A 16,493-nucleotide genomic window follows, 5' to 3' on the forward strand; every position below is an offset into this window, starting at 1 on the left:
CAGGAAATACTTCAACCTGTTCTACACACTGACCATCACAATGGATCAACAGCAAAGTAAGAATGCAGAAATTAAAGGACAGAACCTAATTTCCACAATGATGGAAAAGATAAAACTAAGCAATGGACTCTCACAAAATAAGATGACTAGAACACTACCACACTTATCTCAATAAATGTTAATGGTTTGAATTCCCCACTAAAGAGGCATAGATGGGCAGACTGCATTAAAAAACACAAGCCATCCATTTGCTGTCTGCAGGAAACACACCTAGCTTCAAAAGACAAATTAAAACTCCAAGTTAAGGGTTGGAAGACAATTTTTCAGCCAAACAGAATTCAAAAGAAAAGAGGATTTGCAATCTTATTTTCAGATACATGTGGATTAAAAGCAACTAAAGTCAAAAAAGACAAAGATGGTCACTTTATATTGGTTATGTGAAAAATATAACAAGAAGAGGTTTTAATTCTAAATATTTATGCACCCAACTTAAATGCTCCCAGATTCTTGAAACAGACCTTATACGCAGTCTAAGCAATATGATAACCTATAACACCATAATAACAGGGGACTTTAACACTCCTCTTACACAGCTGGACAGATCCTCTAAACAGAAACTAAAAAAAGATATAAGAGACTTAAATGAGCTCCTACAACAATTGTGCTTGATAAACATATAGAACACTCTGTCCCAAAGATTGAGAATATACATTCTTCTCATCACCCCATGGAACATTCTCCAAAAGTGATCATATCCTAGGACACACACACACAAAAACCCTCAAAAGAACTGAAATTTTACCTTGTATCTTCTTAGACCACAAGGCACTAAAGGTGGAACTTAACTCCAACAAAAACGTTCAGCCCCACACAAAGTTATGGAAATTAAACAACCTTCTGTTGAATGACAGTTGGGTGCAGGAAGAAATAAAAGTGGAAATCATTAACTTCCTTGAGCACAACAACAATGAAGACACAAGCTACCAAAACCTGTGGGATACTGCAAAAGTAGTTCTGAGAGGAAAATTTATCACTTTAGATCTCTACATTCGAAAAACAGAAAGAGAGCGCATCAACAAACTCGTAAGCCATCTTATGGAATTGGAAAAAGAAGAACAATCTAAGCCTAAACCCAGCAGAAGAAAAGAAATACCCAAAATTAAATTGGAGATCAATGAAATTGAAAACAAAAGAATCATTCAGAAAATTAATGAAACAAAGAGTTAGTTTTTTGAAAAAATAAATAAAATAGACAATCCATTGGCCAGACTAACTAGAACTAGAAAAGTAAAATCTCTAGTAACCTCAACAAGAAATGATAAAGGGGAAATAACAACGGATGCCACAGAGATACAAGAGATCACCTCTGAATACTACCAGAAACTCCATGTTCAGAAATTTGGCAATGTGAAGGAAATGGATAAATATTTGGAATCACACCCTCTCCCTAGACTTAGCCAGGAAGAAATAGAGCTCCTGAACAGGCCAATTTCAAGCACTGAGATTAAAGAAACAATAAAACATCTTCCAACAAAAAAATGTCCTGGTCTGGATGTCCTCACACTGAAATTCTATCAAACCTTCAAGGAAGAGCTTATTCCTGTACTGCCTAAATTATTCCAAAAAACTGAGGAGGAAGGAATCTTCCCCAACATGTTCTATGAAGTAAACATCACCCTGACAGGAAAAGACCCAACTAGAAAGGAGAATTTCAGACCAATTTCACTAATGAATATAGATGCAAAAATTCTCAACAAAATCCTAGCCAATAGATTACAGCTTATCATCAAAAAAGTCAGACATCGTTATCAAGTAAGTTTCATCCCAGGGATGCAAGGCTGGTTTAACATATGCAAGTCCATAAACATTATCCACCGTATAAACAGAAGCAAAAACAAAGACCATATGATCCTCTCAATAGATGCAGAAAAAGCATTCAATAAATCCCAGCATCCTTTTCTAATTCAATCACTGAAGAGTATAGGCATAGGTGGCATATTTCTGAAACTGATTGAAGCCATCTATGACAAACCCACAGCAAATATTTTACTGAATGGAGTAAAACTGAAAGCTTTTCCTCTTAGAACTGGAACCAGACAAGGTTGTCCTCTGTCACCATTACTATTCAACATAGTGGTGGAAGTTCTAGCCCATACAATTAGGCAACACAAGGAAATAAAGGGCATCCAAATGGGAGCAGAGGAGGTAAAACTCTCCCTCTTTGCTGAAGATATGATCTGATACTTAGAGAACTCCAAAGACTCAACCACAAGACTCTTGGAAGTCATCAAAAAATACAGTAATGTCCACAAGTCAGTAGCCTTTATATACACCAATAATAGTCAAGATGAGAGCCTCATTAAGGACCCAAATTCCTTCACCATAGCTTCAGAAAATGAAATACCTAGGAATATACCTAACAATAGAGGTGAAGGAACTCTACAAAGAAAATCATGAAACCCTAAGAAAGGAAATAGCAGAGGATATTAACAAATGGAAGAACAAACCATGCTCATGGCTGGGAAGAATCAACATTGTTAAAATGTCTATACTTCCCAAAGCAATCTACCAATTCAATGCCATCCCTGTTAAAATACTAATATCCTATTTTCAAGACTTGGAAAAAATGATTCTGCATTTTGTATGGAACCAGAAAAAAATACAACCTTTTTGAAGGAAGTATGGAGAAACCTCAAAGAACTCAAGCTAGACCTCCCATTTGATCCTGCAATCCCATTGCTGCGCATCTACCCAGAAGGAAAAAAATCCTTTTATCATAAGGACATTTGCACTAGACTGTTTACTGCAGCTCAATTTACAATCACCAAAATGTGGAAATAGCCTAAATGCCCACCAACCCAGGAATGGATTAACAAGCTGTGGTATATGAACACCATGGAATACTATTCAGCCATTTTAAAAATGGAGACTTTACAGCCTTTGTATTAACCTGTATGGAAATGGAATATATTATTCTTAGTAAAGCATCACAAGAATGGAGAATTATGAATCCTGTGTACTCAATTTTAATATGAGGACAATTAATGACACAATGGGGGTGGGGGAAGGGGAGAGTAGAGAGAGAAAGGAGGAAGGGGTGGGGGAAAGGAAAAGCAGAGAGAGGGAGGGAGGAGGGTGGGGTCTTGGTGTGTGCCACACCTTTTAGGGGCAAGGCATGATTGTAAGAGGGACTTTACCTAACAAATGTAATCAGTGTAACCTGGTTTCTTGTACCCTCAATGAATCCCCAACAATAAAATAAAAAAGAAAATTCCCATGACCCATTAAATAAAAAGGCAGATTATCAAGAAAAAAAATTCTTCTTCTTTATTTATTTTTAGAGACAGGGTCTCACTCTGTTGCTCAGGCTAGAGTATGGTGACGTGATCATAGCTCACTGTAACTTCCAACTCCTGGCTCAAGCATTCTTCTTGTCTCAGCCTCCTGAGTAGCTGGGACTACAGACACCCACCACCCTGCCTCGCTAATTTTAGTTTTCCACTTTTTTGTAGAAGTGTGGCCTCACGGAGCTATTGCCCAGGCTAACCTTAAATTTCTGGGCTCAAGCAATCCTCTTACCTTGGCCTCCCAAAATGTGAGCCACTGCATCTGGCCAATTCTTAAAGCAGTTTTACTTTGCTCCAAAACAGTTCTTTTTTTCTTTTCTTGACAGAGTCTCACTATGTTGCACTCAGTGGAGTGCCACAGTATCACAGCTCACAGCAACCTCAAACTCTTGGGCTTAAGCAATTCTCTTGCTTCAGCCCCCCAAGTAACTGGGACTAAAGGCACCCGCCATAACACCTGGATTTTTTTTGGTTGCAATTGTCATTGTTGTTTAGCAGTCCTGGGCCAGGCTTGAACCTGCCAGCTTCATGTATGTGGCTGGCACCCTACTCACTGAGCTATAGGCACCAAGCCTGCTCCAAAACAGTTGTTAAAAGATTGAGAGGATAGTACAGAGTTTCTAGATATCCCATACCAAGTTTTTCTACTACTGACATGTTACATTACCTTATGGTACATTTGTTATAATTAATGAACTAATACAGGTGCTTTATTATTTACTATATTTCACAGTTCATTCAGATTTTTCAATTTTTTACCTAGGCCGTTTTTTCTGTTCCAGGATCTTGTATTAGTTTCATATGGCTACAATTAAAAAAATTCATCAAACTGGGTGGCTTAAAAACAACAGGAATCTATTGTCTTACCTTTACATAGGCCAAAAGCCTGAAATCAAGGTGTCAGTAAGCCCATGCCCCCTCAGAAACATTCAGGGGACTCCCTCTTCTCCCCTTCCTAGCATCTGGTGGTTTGCTGGCAAACTTGGTGCTCATCAGCTTGCAGCTGCAAACTCTGAGCCTGGCCTTCATTGTCAAATGGCATTCTCATGTATCTGAACTTGACCATCTTCTCATAGGGCAGCAGTCACACTGGATTAGGGCCCCACCCTACTCCAGTTTGGCCTCATCTTACCTTAACTAATTATACTGCAAGTTATATCTTATTTCCAAATAAGGTCATATTCTCAAATTCCTGGGGTTAGGATTTCATCCCTTTCTTTTGAAAGGAGACACAATTCAATCCATTACAATCTTATCCAAGAGATTATGTCTAGCTGTCAAGTTTCCTTAGGTTCCTCTTGGCTGTGGCAGTTTTTCAGATTTTCCTTGTTTTTTTGATGACTTGACAGTTTTGAGGAATACTGGTTAGATATTTTGTAGGATGCCACACTATTGGAACTTGTCTGATGCTTTTCGCATGATAAGACAAGGGTTATGTGTTGTGAGGGAGACCACAGAGGTAAAGTGATATTTTTATCACATCTTATTAAGGGTACACACTGTCAACAAGATATATCACCATTGAAGTTGACCTTGATCCCCTGGCCGAGGTGGTGTTTGTTAGTTTCTCCACTGGAAAGTTGCTCTTTTTTCCTCCCTATGCACGTTGTACATTTTGGAAGGAAGTTGCTATGCACAGCCCACATCTAAGGAGTGGGGAGTCATACGCCTGCTCCTTGAGGGTGGAATATATGCATAAATCATTTGGAATTCATCTGCATGAAAGATTTGTCTTTTTCCCCACTTACTAATTTATTCAATCATTTATTTCTATCAGAATGAATTCATGGATGTTTATTTTACACTTTGAGTTATAATCTATTACTACTCTATTTATTTTGTTGCTGAATTTATTCCAGCTTTGCCACTGAAAGCTCCTTCAGTTTATACCTCTGTCCCTTTCAAATTGCCCCATGTTATGGACTGAATAGTGTCCTCCTGAAATTCTTATGTTGAAGCTCTAAATCCTACTATGTATTTGGAGATAGGGCTATAAAGTAGGTAATAAAGGTTAAGTGAGGCCATAAGGGTGGGGCTATAATCTAGTAGAACTAGTGTCTTTATAAAAAGAGAAGAAGGCACAAAGGAAGTGCATGCATGCTCTGTCTCCTTCTGCACATGCACAAAGGAAAGGCCGTAGGAGGACCCAGGAAGAAGGTGGCCTTCTTCAAGCTAGGAAGAAGAGACTCTTCAGAAATCCACTCTGACATTACTTTGATCTTGTACTTCTAGGCTCCTGAACTGTAAGAAAATTCGTTTCAGTTATTGTTTTTCTTGCCAGGTGTCCTCATATGAGTGACCTGGTCTTTAAATCCTGTGTGGCAATCCCCAATGAACTGCCATGATGCCCAGGGAAGACAGGGCAACCTGGGAGTCCAACTATGTCCTTAAGATCATCCAATTTCTGGATGATTATCCAAAACGCTTTATTGTGGGAGTAGACAACATGGGCCCTGAGCAGATGCAGCAGATCCACATGTCCCTTTCAGGCTGTGGTGTTGGTGGGCAAGAGCACCACAATGGGCAAGGCCATGGAGGGCATCTGGAAAACAACCCAGCTCTGGAGAAACGGCCTCATCTCTGGGGGAATGCGGCTTTAGGATTCACCAAGGATGACCTCACTGAGATGAGAGATGTGCTACTGACCATGCTGTTTCCCCCCCGGGAAGTCACTGTGCCACCCCAGAACACTGATCTGGGGCTAGAGAAGACCTCCTTCTTACAGGCACGAAAATCCCCATGGACACCATTGAAATGCTGAGTGATGTACAGCTGATTACAACTGGAGACAAAGTGGGAGCCAGCAAAGCCACACTGCTGAACATCTCCCCCTGCTCCTTTGGGCTGGCCAGCCAGCAGGTGCTCAACCATGGCAGCATCTACAACCCTGAAGTGCTGGATGTGACAGAGGAAACTGCATTCTCCCTCCCTGGAGGGCATCCACAATGTTGCCAATGTTTGTCTGCAGACTGGTGAGCCACTTGTTGCATCAGAACCCCATTCTATCATCAGTGGGTGCAAATGAATCCTGGCTTTGTCTGTGGAGACTGATTACACCCTCTCACTTGCTGAAAAGCTCAAGGCCTTCTTAACTGACCCATCTGCCTTTGTGGCTGCTGCTCCTGTGGCCACCACCATCACTGCTGCCCCTGCTGCCCCACAGCCCCAACCAAGGTTGAGCCAAGGAAGAGCCAGAGGAGTTGGATGAGGATATAGGATTTGGTCTCTTTGACTAATCACCAAAAATAACAAACGCAGCCAGATTTAGTTGCAAAACAAGGAAATAAAGCCTTACCTCTCTTAAAAATACTTCACTAAATAAGTAAACATGTAAATAAATAAATTTCTGTTGTTTAAGCCAGCTAGTGTGTGGTATTTTGTTGTGGCCACATTAGAAGACTGAGACATTCATCAATTTCTTTTTTGAGCACTTCCTTACTTTGTGGTACTATAAAGATGCTCCAGGCTCATCTTGTATATTTCACAACCCAGTCTTAGAATCAGTCATTTTTCCCTGGAGCCTGGTTCTTTTTACTGGAGAATGACTTTAGAAGCCAAGATCTGGGCAATGAAAAGCGAAAGAAAGGGAAGTGAATGGCTTAAGAACCCTAGAGGGAGAAGAAAGCTGTAGACACAAAACATAAAAAAATAAGGGAGGAAATTGCCCAGGCCAAGCAAAGATTTCTTGGTTGGAGATTAGAGTGATTAAAGGGAAGAGAGATGGTACAAGGATATATAGAGGACAGACACAGAGGGTCCCAAACTCAGCAGGCAGGTATCAAAGCAAAGGGTCCAATTATTAGCTAAGCTACTGATTATCAGTCCTTGAGGAGCTCTTCAATAATTGATGAAAGACGTCCACGTTCCATTCCCTGTCCACTCTCAAAGAATAACTGCCTACTTGCTTGTGACTCCAGAGTCTGTGAGATTATAGATGTCTTCAGTAAGTCCAAGCATGATGGGAAAGCATATGGTAAGGGATTTCCGCACTTACAGAATTAGAGGCCTGGCTCTAGCCATCTAGTAAACTTGACTAATCTGGTAACCAATCTGATGTCTTAGCTGCCTTCACGTTGAACACTAATGCCTATTAGCACGTCAGTAATGTAGCCCTTTGATTTGATGGTTAGGATGACTGGCTGTCCATCCATTCTGTCACTGAACTGGACCATAGAACTTTTAGCTTCCTCTGAGTATTGTTCCATGTGCAGTTACATTTTAACATAGGTCATATACACATCTTCATAGCCAAGAATGACCAATCTGAAGCTCCTGGCTGGCACCAAGATAGGTTTTAGTGACTGAATTTGGCCATCTTGGGCAAAAGGATAAAGCAATTTTGTCTCAAGGAGGCTGCATACAGAGTACAGATTACTGGGGAGAGGGTTAGGTAGTACATTTGGAATGTCCTTAGTACAGTGTCAGGCACACAGGGTCCTGGAGCAGGCACACTTCACTTTCCTCAGTTCTTGCTCCAAACTGGCCTCCACTTTCTTGCTACTTCTTCCTTTCATTAGGCAGTAAAGCCTTCGTCTCATCCCTACTTATTTATCCTCCTAATTCAGCCTTCTATCTGAAATTCCACTTCATCAAGGGCCCCCATTTCAAAATATCTTCTTAGTCCTCACCAATCATCATTTCCTGACACTTTAATCTAATCAAGATGTTAGGATAATACATTTCACTTAGTTGGTTAAAGCAATCCACCACAATGTGTGAATAACTTATAGGCATTAATATACTTATTAACACATATTATTAATGCATTAAACATGTATTGCTTTGTCCAAGCACATCTGTAATGTGTGTGTGTGTGTGTGTGTGTGTGTGTGTGTGCAGGGACTCTCCCCACAACTTGTGTCCAAACTAAGAGGCTTTAGATCATAGTAATTAGAAGGGCAGGCTCTGGAGTTAGTCTGCTGGGTTTCATATCTGGACTCAGTCTCGTATTATTTGTGCAACCTTATGCAAGTTACTCAGGCATTCCAAGCATTAGTGTCTTTATCTTTACAATAGGTTTAATAATAATGGCTACCACTTTAGGTTGTGGTAGGGTGAAATAAGATGATATGTGTAAATTACTTTGAAGAGTGCCTGGCACCCAGTGAGCTGCCCAGTAAAAGTTAGCTATCATGAGAGTGGAAAATCGAGACAGTCAGCCTCCCATCCCACCTCTGCTTCGAATATATTTATAAAAAAAAGTGGGACACAACTTGGTAGTCTTTCTCAACTTTTCCTACTGATGAGAAGTATATCTCCTTTTGTTTTGACCATGAGCAGAGTGGAAATTTTCAAGAACTTTAGCATAAAGTAATTTGAAGGTGTGTGGTCTGAACTGAATTGTGTTCCCTTGTAATTTTTATGTTGGAGCCTTGGCTTCCAAAGTGATAGTGTTTGGTGATAAGGCCTTTGGGAGGTCATGATGGTAGGGCCTCATCATAGGATTAGCTTACTATGGCTCCACTCGGGCCAAAGCTCACTTCTGTAAATAAAGCTTTATTGGAAGGTGGTCATGCCTGTTCATTCATATGAAGAAATAGCTGAGAGCTCCCTCTCTCTGTCTCTCCCTGCCATGTGAGAACGCAGTGAGAAGGTGGTTGTCTACAAGCCAGAAAGAGCACCCTCAGCAGAAACTGGCCATGTTGGCACCCCAATCTGTAAGTATCAAATGTCAAGACTTTTCAGTGAACCAGTAGAAAATTACCAGTAAAACTAAGAACTAATTTATTGACATGTGATTGGGTTCACTATGATAATTAGAGTCAAATGCTTCAACTCCAGCATGACGTCTTTTAGATGAATCTTAAAGTATTATCTCTGCACTGGAGAGGCAATACTCTAGATAAGAAGTTAGGAGTCATTTGCTCCACCTTCCTATGTGGCAGACGAAATCACGGCGGCCCAGCGTGGTTCAGAGGTTTAGCGTACGCCACACATGGCGGGAGCCTGGGTCTTCTCCTTTGAGGCCAATGTTCTCATCACACGGTGCCACAGAGCCTATCAGAGATGAAATGCCTCAAGTCAGAGCTCCTGGAAAGAATGCAAAAGTTTCCTTTCTAAACTGTCTTTATGTGCAAGGGAGAAAACATTGCCTCCCACCATTGACTTTCTTTTTGCATTGTTAACTCACAGATGCAAAGAAATTCTAATGGATCTAAACTGCCTCTGCAGCTCTCCCACCCTCAGGGGTTGAGAGTGGCGGCTGTGGGGTAGTGGGTACCTACCTTTGCCAGCAGACAGCATCACTGTCTCTTCTATTGAAACGGTCTCTCTTTTAGATCATTTGGCTCATTTGGGCTTGGTCATTTTGCTGCTTCTCAGGATGGCCTGGAGTCTGTGTGTGTGAGTTTGAGTGCTGTCCCAGGGCGCCAAGGCCGGCCCTCACCCTGTGTGTGCTGAGTAACACCTGGTCCTGTATCCCTTTTGAGTGCCCAAATGAGTAATCTGGCCTTAGCCTAGGCCTCCACTAGCCCACCCTTTCCTCCAGTGGCTCCTGCCCCTTCACTGAGGCATGGGGGACCTCTTGGATCTGCTTTCCCAAGGATGAACACACTACAGCTCTTGGGCCAAAGCTCACGTCTATAAATAAAGCTTTATTGGAACGTGGCCATGCCTGTTCACTTATGTATAGACTAGGGCTGCTTTCATGCTATAATGATAGCACTGAAAAATTATGATAGAGCATTTTTGTCTATAAAGCCAAAAATATTTACTATCAAGCCCTTTACAGAAAAGTTTGCTGACCACTGCTGCCCAATAGAATGTTCTGTGGTGATGGAAACTCTGTATCTGTGCTGTCTAATACAGTAGCCATCAGCTACACACGCACACAGTTACTGAGCACTTGAAATGTGGCTAGACAACTAAGGAATCAAATTTCAAATTTTATTTGCTTTTGATTACTTTGAATTTTAAGTATCCTGTGTCTCTAGTGAATACCACATTGGACAGTCAATTCTAGGTGCCCTAAACAGGCCTTGGGAAGCCTAGAATTCTACCTTGGGCTCTTCATTCTGGCCACTTTCCTCAACTTCTGCATTATCGCTCTGGGATGTGTCTGTACGTGCAAGGTTTTAAACCAGGAATATGTAGCTTTCCTCAGGCAGAGTAGGGGAAACTTGCTATTAGTCTCGTGCTCGAGATTCTTCCATACCTACCAGCACAGTGCACCTTGCTCCAAGATTTGACCTTAGAACAGCATGCCAGGAGGAAACACCACAACATTCTTCTCCCACGGCGGGAGGGCGGATGTCCCCTCCCTTTGCATGTGGTTGGGATTGCTCTTATAAAGTGCCCTATTCTTTTCCTTGGAGATAACATCAGTTCTTCTTTTCCCTTCAGAGGACTATCTGATGGATGGGGCACAGAGAAGGGGAGATCTATCACACAGGCATTCCAAATTACGCTTCTTGATAGGTTTCCTCCGTGAACTCGATTTACGTGAGGTTGAAAGCCTGACTGTGATCGGATTTACACACAATTGTTGAGCACCTGTTCCAGCACTCAGTCCATTGCTAGGAAGGTCCCGGTCTGCTCCTCCCCATTTCCATTCTTCTACCCATTCCCCAAGCTGACAAATACACTTTCACAATCATCCCTTTGGGTCTGATTTGAGCAGTTGTAGGGAGAATACTTGCAATATAAGCATAGCCTTTTCTTGAATAACTTACATATTTTTCTGAAGAGCTATTTCTGGAGAGACATTCCTGATTTCCTCATGCAGACTCACATCCCTTCCCCATCCCCTTTCCCTGCCTCATTTTCCCCAGAGCACTCACCACCCTACAAGTTCTATGATTACCTGCTGAAATAACTTCCCGTCTCCCCCTTTAGAATATGGGCCCCATGACAGCAGGAATCCTTTGCTTCATTGCAGTACAGGCAGTCCCTGAGTTACAAACACCCAACTTATGGACAACTCGCACTTATGAAGGGGAGGCCATTAGGGTAAGTCCCCAAGTTACAAACATCTGACTGATGTACAACTCACATTTATGAATGGAGGCCGTTTCAGATATAGGTAAATGTACCTGTTCCAACTTACATACAAATTCAACTCAAGAACAAACCTACAGAACCCATCTTGTTTGTAACCCAGGGACTGCCTGCATTCTTACTACACAGAGCAGTGACAGAAGGTCAGTACTCAGCTGCTTTTGAACGACTAGAAGAATCAGGACAATATGTCACAGGGTAACATCCATGTTTAAAGGCAGACGAAACTTTCTCATGAACATAGAGAAGGACAAACGTGAGGAAGGAAGGAAGGAGAGAATCCTCTTTACTGCTGTTGTGGGGATGGGGAGAGGCATAAGTTGTAAAGAAACATGAGATCCCACCCACATCATGAATCGAAAAACCCAGACTTTGAGAAACTGAACACCTGTTGCTGGCAGAGGCGTATATAAACCCACATGCCTTGATTCTCAGTTTCCAAGTTTTGGCAATACTCATTTTTTGCTTGATTACAAATATTGTGACCCAGAATATTTTCCAAAATCCATTTATTTACCTAAAATTTCAGTCGTTACTAGCTTTTGGAGGTTTCTTTGATTTTTAAATAAAATAATTAGGCTTAAGTTTCCTTTGGGGAGGAACTGGAATACTTTCAAATTATTTTTCACTTTTGCATCCTTAACTTGCAGTGTACCTTAAATTAGACTTCTTAGAAAATAAAAGAGGGCTAGCAAATAAAATTTCTGAAGGCTTACTTCAAATGAAACAATATGTATAAAAGCATATCATTAACCATAAATTATTATGCTTAGTAAGGCATTGCTATTATCATCATAATAAGCAATCCTGCAAAAACTGTGAAATAAAGTTTTCTCTCTCACTTTGCCAAGATGTGAAATTACTTGAAAATTGGAGATGGCCTAATGTTTAGTTACTTAGTGAAAACAGCATAGAGGCTCAGCGCCTGTGACTCAAGTGGCTAAGGTGCCAGCCACATACACCTGAACTGGCAGGTTCAAATCCAGCCCGGACCCACCAAACAACAATGATGGCTGCAACCAAAAAATAGCCAGGCATTGTGGTGGGTGCCTATAGTCCCAGCTACTTGGGAGGCGGAGGCAGGAGAATCGCTTGAGGCCAGGAGTTGGAGGTTGCTGTGAGCTCTACCCAGAGTGATAGCTTGAGGCTCTGTCTCAAAAAAAGAAAAAAAGAAAGAAAGAAAACAGCATAGATTTTCCATTCTAATAAAGTGACAGAAATCTCTACAACCTCATCAGATAGAAAGTAACGGCTTTGAAAATGCCAGAGAGGGGAGAATAGAGGAATCAATTAAATTGTTTTTGTAGTAGTAATTACAGGTTGTGAAGTGCTGGTTTTATTTTAAGGGGTTTTAAATGGGATTTTGCAATAAGGCATACTTAATATCAGAGTAGTTAACCCACGGAAAAAAGAGCCCTGATAAGCTCCTGGTCACTGTCCTGCCTCAGAGGATTACCTGAACACATTTCTTCCCACGATCTCCTGATTTTATGTGAATGAGCAAAGTCTATCCAGTACAAACAGCCCAGATTCAAAGCAAGTGTTTGAGAGAAATCGGCGGTGAAGGTAGGTTAATTTATTCCTTCCCCAACATTCCATGCTTTATTTGACTATGAGAGAAATGGGAATAGGGTCAGAAGTAGCCAGTTGTTCTCACACAGGAGAAAATGAACAAGAAACAAGACTTTCTGTCTCCAAAGTCAAGGTGTTTCCTCAGCTTCTTCAGGATTCTTTAAACCAGTGATTCTCAACCCCAACAAAGATTTGAGATCCCGGATTCCATGGCCCTATCCTGAAATGGACAGATCCTGAAAAGGAATGAAATGGATAGGGTCAAGGGTCACAACTCAGAGCTTGGAGGGGCCTGGCATGTATTTGTGTGAAGCTTGTCTGCTGGGGGTAAGTCAACCAGGATTTATTCAGGGCTGGCGAACTAGAACATGGTGGCCTTCCTTAAATCAAGCATATTCAAAATTTTAAAACTCTTTGCTGCCCACAGGGCCTGGGTTTAGTCAGCAGGCCCTGGGCAGGCTGCCTCTGGAATGAATGATGGCTAAGGTACAATCAGACACAGTCTATGAACTCATATCTTTTCTTTTGAGAAACTGCCTTTTTTTTTTTTTTTTTAGATACAGGTCTTACTCTGTCATTCAGGCTGGAGCGCAGTGGCATGATCATAGCTCACTCCAACTCCTGGGCTAAAGTACTCTTCCAACCTCAGCCTCCCTAATAGCTGGGACTACAGGTATGCACCACAATGCCCAGCTAATGTCTGATTTTTTTTTTCTTTTGTAGAGACAGAGTCTCACTTTATCACCCTTGGTGGAGTGCCATGGCATCACATAGCTCACAGCAACCTCCAACTCCTGGGCGTAGCCAATTCCCTTGCCTCAGCCTCCCAAGTAGCTGGGACTACAGGAGCCCACCACTCCATTGTGGAGCACCACAATGCTCCACTATTTTTTTTTGTTGCAGTTTGGCCAGGGCCAGGTTTGAACCCACCACTCTTGGTGTAACGGGGCCAGCACCCTACCCACTGAGCCACAGGTGTGGCCCTATTTGAATGTTTTTAAGACAAAGAGTCTCACTATGTTCCCCAGGTTAGTTGGGAAACTGCTTCTGATGTCCATCCCAGCAAGTTATTAATACTTCTCAGTATTAATACCAAAATTATTCTTATTTGCTTGCTCTGTGAAAATGGAGCAAGGCCCTTTATTTTCTTTTGCCAGTGGATACAAGGCTAAACTATGCCAGTAGGAGGCGCTGGAGAGAAATTGCAAGAGAAAGGCGTTTGCTTCCCGATTCTGGTGAGTTCTCTAGGCAGGCTCCTGCATCGGAGCAGCTTCTCCGGTGTCACCTCAAGCATTTTGCTCCCGTAGGGCACACAGTTTCCCTAGTGTCCTGCTATTGTAGAGTTCGAATCTTCTTCAGCACCAGCACACAGCCTGGGTGACTTCTTCAGCGTCCAGCTCCTGTAGCACATACGGCTTCCCCAGTGCCTGGCTCCCTACCGTGCACTGTGGCCAGTAGCTTTCCCTGCGCTGCAGCAGGATATAAACAGCTCCCCCTGACATTCTCCACTAGAGGGAGTCTCTTCAGCAGGTTCCATCAGCATGACACCACAGTGACTTCTCTGCCATTGCATGTGCCACAACCAGGCCTATCAATGATGGCTTAATCTGTTTGGGCTACTGTAACAAAGTGCCATAGACTGGGTGCTTACAAAAGGCAGAAGTTTATTTCTCAGAGTCCTAGAGACTGGACGCCTGAGATCAGGGTGCCCACTTGGTCGGGTTGCACACTGCTGACTTCTCATTGTACCTTTGAGTGGAGAACTCTCTGGGGTCCCTGTTATAAAGGCATTAATCCAAATAATGAGGGCATCACCCTCATGATTTAATCACTTCCCACACGTCCCATGAAACAAGGTCTGGATCTCAACTTTGAGTGCAGGCAGCTTTTTCCATGAATGGTCTGTCTCAGCTCTCGGGGTAGTGGCTGACCCTTGAATCTGATTTCTATAGGATTTGGTATTTCTTTTACTTCTTACTAGCCAATCTCTTGTTGCTCTAATCTTTTCTCATCATTAGCAACTCTTTATATTAAACTTTACCTTGTTTGAATTATTGTGTGGATTCTGTCTCATGAATGGACTCTAACTGAACTACCCTGGACCTCTCAGGAGACACACTGGGTCATTCAGGTAGGACCTCTCTACCCATCCCAGACAAGCCATGTTTGTATGTCCCTCCCTGAAATTGGACACACCTTACTATATATGTTCAAGCCACTTGATTTGAGCAAAGTGTTAATTATCCAACCTCATTTAAAAGGTAACTGAGAATAGGAAAAGTTAAATGGTTTCCTTCTGCTCTCACAGCCCATTAATCGCAGGCTGGGAACATAACGCTAGCATCCTGACCCCCAATCTGATGTTCTTTCCTCTCTACCCGATTGGCATTATTTACCAAAAACGCTAATTAAGCAACTATTTGCATATGGTCCCATAAGATACTCAAATTATAAAAAATTTGAACTTATTTATGCTTCTCAGGAAGAGCAGGCATTAAGGTAGGAGTGTGGAATTCAGGATCAGAGAGATATGGACGGACTATTTACCTCCTGGGAAATCTGGGACAAATGGACTGAGATTGTCACAAAATGGAAATATCTACCTGATAGGGTTGGAAACAAGATCACAAAGCTCCTATTACCACTAGATGACTTCAGGGGAACCAGACAAATAACATGGTGCCTAAATCATGCCGAACCTATTACCTTTCACTCAATTATTTTCCCTGCTCACATATTTTTCCTACATACATTTTAAGAAAAAAAATTTTTAAAGCCTTTTCTGGTACTTTCTCCCTGACCTGCCACTGTTTCTGCTTTCCAACAACGAGTACATTTCTGGCAGAGTAGTGCTGAATGAGTCAGAGTGAGTCAGAGTGGAGAGAGAGGAAAGCCCCACACTGCCTGTGTTGCTCTCCACCTAATCAGTGTGAAGAAATAGGGGGGTAACTGCATTCAGAGAAGTGCTTTGCTGTCTGGCAGACGCTGTTTGCACCGAGCCAGGCCCGCCATTCAGTGTAATCACCGTCTGTGTTTGAAGTCTAACTGTCTGGGGCAGAGCCTTGCTCAAGTCCAGCCTTAGCCCTGGGGTGCTCCTGGAATCCCCTTTTCAGTGTGCTCTTATTTGATTAAGAGATCTAGCTTCCATGCGCCACAGATCGTTTCATGCTTCTTTATTTGCATGTTCCACAATTTAAAGAAAAAAAGAGTAAGAAAGATAATACCTGGTATTGAGAGAACATCGCCATTTTTTATAAACCAGGTATTTAATATTTTCTCACTTTATCTCCCCAACACTCCTGGGTAGCAAGTAATTCCTATTCTTCCCACTTTACAAGGAAAAAAACAAAACAAACTAAAGTTTAGAAAGATTGTGAGCTGGCTTGCCCAATGATACATGAGTCCTTTTGGTTTTAAGAGGATTATCTTTTCAGCACACCGCATTGGTGCTTTAGGTGCAATTTGTTAGTCTACCATTTTGAAACAAAACAGCATCTATATTCTGTGACAGAATTGTGCTTACTGTTTCCTATTGCTTCCAGAGCCAGGAGAATGGCTTTTCTCTGAATACAATTACTT

The 16,493-nt window shown here is 42.0% G+C and overlaps 1 pseudogene across 1 annotated transcript; it reads left to right on the forward strand.

Annotated features, from left to right (window-relative positions):
* Window positions 1–5,691: 5,691 nt before the first annotated feature.
* On the forward strand, window positions 5,692–6,648 carry LOC100941688 (annotated as a pseudogene). Its single transcript, XR_001161541.2, has one exon. The product of XR_001161541.2 is annotated as a 60S acidic ribosomal protein P0-like (transcript).
* The last annotated feature ends 9,845 nt before the right edge of the window (window positions 6,649–16,493 follow it).

Source organism: Otolemur garnettii, unplaced genomic scaffold (assembly GCF_000181295.1).
Source record: "Otolemur garnettii isolate 467f Iridium unplaced genomic scaffold, OtoGar3 scaffold00098, whole genome shotgun sequence".
Taxonomy (NCBI): domain Eukaryota; kingdom Metazoa; phylum Chordata; class Mammalia; order Primates; family Galagidae; genus Otolemur; species Otolemur garnettii.